The following is a 6,126-nucleotide window of genomic DNA, read 5'->3' as shown; positions in this document are numbered from 1 at the left end:
CCGGGAAGCGTGAGGGGCAGCGGCTGTCCGGCCTTCGCCATGTCCACCAGGTGCATAGCCAGGATGAACTCCTCCCCTGTCAGCTGGCCGTCCTTGTCCACATCTGCCAGGTTCCTTGGGAGAACATGTGGGAAGGTCAGTAATCGAACCGGGTGCACAGATGGCGAAGACCAGCATAACTTCACCCAGACCATGAGGGGTCCAATTTAAAAACCAAACTAACCTACAAAAAAATGACAACTTACCCCGAGTTTTGTCCAACTGTAGGCTAATGCAAGTGTTCCAAGCATGTTTAAGGTATGCTAGGCTAGGCTATGAAGTTTGTTAGGTGAGCTGTAATAATAAAATGTATTCTCACCTAACAATATATTTTTTAGCAGTATTTTGAGAGACAGACATATAAAAAACAAAATGCCTTTAAATTTTTTTATTTTTTTTTAAAGCAGTGATTATTGCAGCACATTAAAAACCTGCGACACGCTTCCTATTAGTTGATTATCAGTAGGATCCCATGAGTCACAACTCAGAAGTACAGACCTCCTGCCTCGAGCCGTCGCACCAGCTGCCTGACGCGTGCTAACAGGAACAGACCACTTAAGAAAAGCAACCAGCCCTGGAAATATCATGATGGCTTCTGAAATCAGCGCAGGGTCAATTGGAGCAATTAGAGGTTGTTCAGGGGACCAGCAGAGAAATCACTGCCAATCCGGGGACTTGAACTGTCGACCTTGCGGTTACAGACATATGGTCCTCACCTGTGGAGCCACACACTGCCCGCATAGAATGGATGCTGAAAGGATTGAGCTACGTAATTTAAGAGGGGCAAATAAACCAAGCGCACCACTGCGGCCGTGAAGAATTCAGTGGACACTCACCAAACAGTGGCTAGCTGAGTCTGAATGAGCTGGGATGAGGCCAGAACGTTCCTGACCTGCACACCTGCAAGGTAGAAAAATGGCGAGGGGAATATGAGCTTCAAGCTGAACGACCTGAAAACTGTGGGGGGGGGAGGGGGGGTTCCCACCAAGAAACCACCATTAACGTACAAAATGTTTCATAATCTAGCTCCCGTCGAACACAGCCTGCAATGTCACTTGTGAGCTGTGACTCATTTAATTACTGGAGTAATTAAATCAACAGCCGGAGCCCTGAGCCTTTTACCAGTGATGCAAAAGTCTGTAATTAATGTGAACTGCTTTCCTATTATTACGAACATGCCTGACGAATCCCTGAACAAGCTTATTACAAATAACATGCTGTGTTTAATTGTCATTAAAAGGTGCTAACTGGGTTCGCTGGGGAACCTGTCAAGTGCAGAGGTGGCATCTGAATAATCTACTCCTTACACATCTCTGTGAATTACTTACTGTTATGACTGCAACACCCACATTCAGATCATTAAAGGAAAAGCGTTTATGGCTGTTTAATGTCGTCGACACTAGAAACAAAGTTCCTCAGATCAGAGTTGAGTAGAATCAGGTGATGAAACTAGCGTCAAAATAGGCACTGTATAAAAAAGCTACAAGCATTTTAATTATTTCAAAAGTTAGCATGCTAGCCTGTTAGCATGTAAAATGCCTTGGCATGCTCAGATCAGGCTGAAAGGTTTGATCTAGGCGTATAGCAACACCCAGATTCAGAATATGGAGTAATCTCAAAACTTAGCATGTTAGCATATTAGCATCAAAACCAGATGTGTGGGCGTATCTCCGCCTAGGAATCTCGTAGAGACTAGAAACAAAGTTCCTCAGATTAGACATGATGAGAAAAGACATAAAACTAGCATCAAAATGTACAAAAAACTACAATCATGTTAACATATTAGCATCACAACCAGAAGTCGGCATCTCACCAGCCTAGGAATGCCCTAGAGATTAGAAACAAAGATCCTCAGATCCATCTTAATAAGTAGAGTAAAGACATAAAACTAGCATCAAAACAGGCAATGTACAAAAAACTACAATCATGCTAGCATATTAGCATCAAAACCAGAAGTCGGCATCTCACAGCCTAGGAATACCCTAGAGATTAGAAACAAAGTTACTCAGATCCGGCTTGATGAGTAGAATCGAGTGAAGAAATTAGCGTCAAAATAGGCAATGTACCGAAAAAAAAACTACAATCATGTTAGCATATTAGCAACAAAACCGGAAGTGGGCGTAACTCACCCTAGGAATGTCGTCGACACTAGAAACAAAGTTCCTCAGATCAGAGTTGATGAGTAGAGTAAAGACCACTTCCGGTTATCTCACTGCTGATTTCCTGGAGCTGCTAGATTCCCTCAACCTACAACAACAACATGTTGATGTCCCCACACATTCCAGGGGTCACACACTTGACTTGGTGTCAAGTGAGGCCAAGCACAGAGCCCTGTGGGACACCACAGGTGACGTTGTGGATGTAAGATTTTGCGCTGCTAAGGGTGACATGTTCGGTTCTGCCAGTTAGGTATGACGTGAACCAGTTATGAACAGTTCCTGAGAGTCCCATGGTGCATTGCAGGCGGTGAAAGAGGATGTTATGGTCTATTGTGTCAAAAGCAGCTGTCAGGTCAAGGAGGATGAGTATAGAAGGGGAACCAGTATCTGCAGTCATCAGAAGATCATTGGTGACCTTGACCAGGGCTGTTTCTGTGCTATGGCCAGGGCGGAAACCGGACTGAAATTTTTCAAACAGGTTATTCAGTTTGAGGTGATCATGAAGTTGTGCTGCAACTGTTTTTTTTCCAGAACTTTAGAGAGGCATGGAAGATTGGAGATGGGCCCATAGTTAGAGAGAACTTCAGAGTCCATGGTGGGTTTTTTCAATAGAGGTCTGATGACAGCAGTTTTTAAAGTAGAAGGAATATGGCCAGTCAGGAGGGATTGGTTTATGATCCTGGTGATGAGTGGAGAGACGGCAGAGATGTTGACCTTTAGCAGGGCTGAAGGGAAAGGGTCCAGGGAACTGGTAGATGGTTTCATTTTCCTGATGACGTTCTCCACCTCTTCCCGTGTGGTAGCAGAGAAGGAGCAAAGTGGCTGGACCTTCTCAGGTAGTAGGTCGACAGTTGGAGGAGGCAAGATATTCGTGATGGAGAGGTATGAACGGATATTATCAACATTTTGTCTGAAGAAATTGATGTGCATGTTGCACCTCTGCTGTTGCACTGCTGACAGGTTCAGAGGAGAGAAATTTAAGGTCCAGGGCCAGGGCATCTGCATTGATGGTCTTCAGATTTCTGAAATGGATCTGACGTTTTGGTTTGATATGGGGCGGAGAGAAAGGCCAGCTCCATTGACACTACTTTATGGTCCGAGATACCAAGATCATATACCTGTAGATTACTGATGGGGGCGAAGTTTGAAATGACCAAGTCAAGTGTGTGAACCCTGGAATGTGTGGGGACATCAACATGTTGTTGTAGGTTGAGGGAATCTAGCAGCTCCAGGAAATCAGCAGTGAGATAACCGGAAGTGGGCGTATCTCCGCCTAGGAATGTCGTCGACACTAGAAACAAAGTTCCTCAGATCAGAGTTGAGTAGAATCAGGTGATGAAACTAGCGTCAAAATAGGCACTGTATAAAAAAGCTACAAGCATTTTAATTATTTCAAAAGTTAGCATGCTAGCCTGTTAGCATGTAAAATGCCTTGGCATGCTCAGATCAGGCTGAAAGGTTTGATCTAGGCGTATAGCAACACCCAGATTCAGAATATGGAGTAATCTCAAAACTTAGCATGTTAGCATATTAGCATCAAAACCAGATGTGTGGGCGTATCTCCGCCTAGGAATCTCGTAGAGACTAGAAACAAAGTTCCTCAGATTAGACATGATGAGAAAAGACATAAAACTAGCATCAAAATGTACAAAAAACTACAATCATGTTAACATATTAGCATCACAACCAGAAGTCGGCATCTCACCAGCCTAGGAATGCCCTAGAGATTAGAAACAAAGATCCTCAGATCCATCTTAATAAGTAGAGTAAAGAAATAAAACTAGCGTCAAAACAGGCTATGTACAGAAAAAACTACAATCATGTTAGCATATTAGCATCAAAACCAGAAGTGGGCGTAACTCACCCTAGGAATGTCGTCGAGACTAGAAACAAAGTTCCTCAGATGAGAGTTGATGAGTAGAGTAAAGACATTAAACTAGCATCAAAACAGGCAATGCACAAAAAAACTACAATCATGCTAGCATATTAGCAACAAAACCGGAAGTGGGCGTAACTCACCCTAGGAATGTCGTCGACACTAGAAACAAAGTTCCTCAGATGAGAGTTGATGAGTAGAGTAAAGACATAAAACTAGCATCAAAACAGGCAATGTACAAAAAACTACAATCATGCTAGCATATTAGCATCAAAACCAGAAGTCGGCATCTCACAGCCTAGGAATACCCTAGAGATTAGAAACAAAGTTACTCAGATCCGGCTTGATGAGTAGAATCGAGTGAAGAAATTAGCGTCAAAATAGGCAATGTACCGAAAAAAAAACTACAATCATGTTAGCATATTAGCAACAAAACCGGAAGTGGGCGTAACTCACCCTAGGAATGTCGTCGACACTAGAAACAAAGTTCCTCAGATCAGAGTTGATGAGTAGAATCAGGTGATGAAACTAGCGTCAAAATAGGCAAAGTACAGAATGTAGCGTCCCCGGTTGAAATGATGGTCTCTCAAACTGATGGTTCACAATCCTTTATTTAACCTTGCCTTGTGAACTCACCGTAAGAGCTATAAAGTGTACAGAAAATAATCACCATTAGTAGCTCAGACAGCAAGTTACCTTTAACACCTTTCCTTATTCCAAAACATAAATGAATTCTTTCCTTTAAGTTCTAATATCCTTTTGTTAACGTTTTCTACATGGATTATCTTTTACACGTATATTCAATTAAACCATTTTAACAACATGTAACAGACTGGGCCACAGCCTGCGTAGTAGAGGTCTAGGCTGCCCAATCCTCCAAACGGAGAAGGTACAGCAGGATGTAGGTCCCTGTACCCTCACCAATCGCCTCCCTAGTCTGCTACATGCACTACGTGAGCAGATCGGCTAAGGCTCCAGCACTTCCCTATCAGCGTCACGGTGCCAACCTGGAGTGTAGTACTGTTGGGGATAGCGTGATGTTTAAGTACCCACACCGTACCCCCACCCCCCGACCGAAGTACCCAGCAGTAGCAGGTGAGACGCCCCTACTCCGGAGAGAGCCTAAATAATAGAAGCAGGGTAACCACTGTACACCAGGATAGGGTAAATTGAACACATAGGCAGTTTATTCTCTGTAAGATTACTAAATTATTAGATGGAAAGAACCAAAGCTCACATAAAACAAAGGACTGCAATTACCAAATTGAGTTTCACCAACCACCTGACTCCCCTCTATTAATGAAACCCCAGCCCCAGTCACCCTACTGAGCGCTCAGTGTCTAACGGTGGAGGCTTCAAGCAAGAACTCCCGTTTACCTCCGACGGGATATTTTTTACCCTTCATATAACACGTTCGTAGTAACCTTACAACAGGACACATTCATATTAAACATGCACAACAACCTCATAACAGAAATGAACCTTATTCATTTAGCACTTTATACCACCGGCACATTGTAATAATCCGTCCGATAACATCAACACTCCCATGCGAAAGTCTGTTCAGTACATTTACTTCCAAAAATGACCGCCAGAGAAATCAGGCATCCGGGCATGCAGTTAGAACATAGCGGGCCTGCCCTGCCAGGTGGTAGCGTGCGCAGAAAATGGGGTGTGCAGCAGCGATCTTTTAAAACTCCGCTTAGTGTCCGTCACGTTAGCAGAAGTCTTCTACTTCTTGGCCAAGTTGCTGATCACCCTGATGTACATTCGCCGAAATAAACTTTATTAAATATCACCTGCGTCGTCCTTGGTACTGGAGCTGATGAGTCGTCTCTGTATAGCAGGGAAGCTACCGCGATTCCTCCAAGCTCCGGTTCCCACTGCGCGGCACCGGGAGCAGCTCTCCTCTGTCGTTCTGGTAACACACAGCAATTTCCCTTCTCCGGAGCACCAACGTGGCTCGAACCTGCCTTCAGACTAATCTGGTCCTGTGTGACTACATTAAGGAATTCTCCCTACTTACTCTACATCACCCGAACGAACCAAAAA

At 43.9% G+C, this 6,126-nt stretch overlaps 1 long non-coding RNA gene across 2 annotated transcripts; it reads right to left on the bottom strand.

Moving 5' to 3' along the window:
- LOC125728134 (uncharacterized) lies at positions 1-5,924 on the bottom strand. 2 transcript variants are annotated; one of them, XR_007388934.1, is made up of 4 exons: positions 5,874-5,924; positions 2,169-2,286; positions 876-939; positions 1-114 (listed from the first exon to the last, which is right to left on the bottom strand). It is a non-coding gene; the product is annotated as an uncharacterized LOC125728134 (long non-coding RNA). The 2 variants fall into 2 exon arrangements; XR_007388935.1 differs by lacking the exon at positions 5,874-5,924 and adding an exon at positions 4,063-4,133 and having other exon boundaries at positions 2,169-3,489.
- Between the last annotated feature and the right edge of the window lie 202 nt (positions 5,925-6,126).

This window comes from Brienomyrus brachyistius, unplaced genomic scaffold, assembly GCF_023856365.1.
Source record: "Brienomyrus brachyistius isolate T26 unplaced genomic scaffold, BBRACH_0.4 scaffold168, whole genome shotgun sequence".
In the NCBI taxonomy this organism is placed as follows: domain Eukaryota; kingdom Metazoa; phylum Chordata; class Actinopteri; order Osteoglossiformes; family Mormyridae; genus Brienomyrus; species Brienomyrus brachyistius.
The sequence above is the reverse complement of the archived record's forward strand: the minus strand, read 5'-3'. Positions and strand labels throughout refer to the sequence as shown.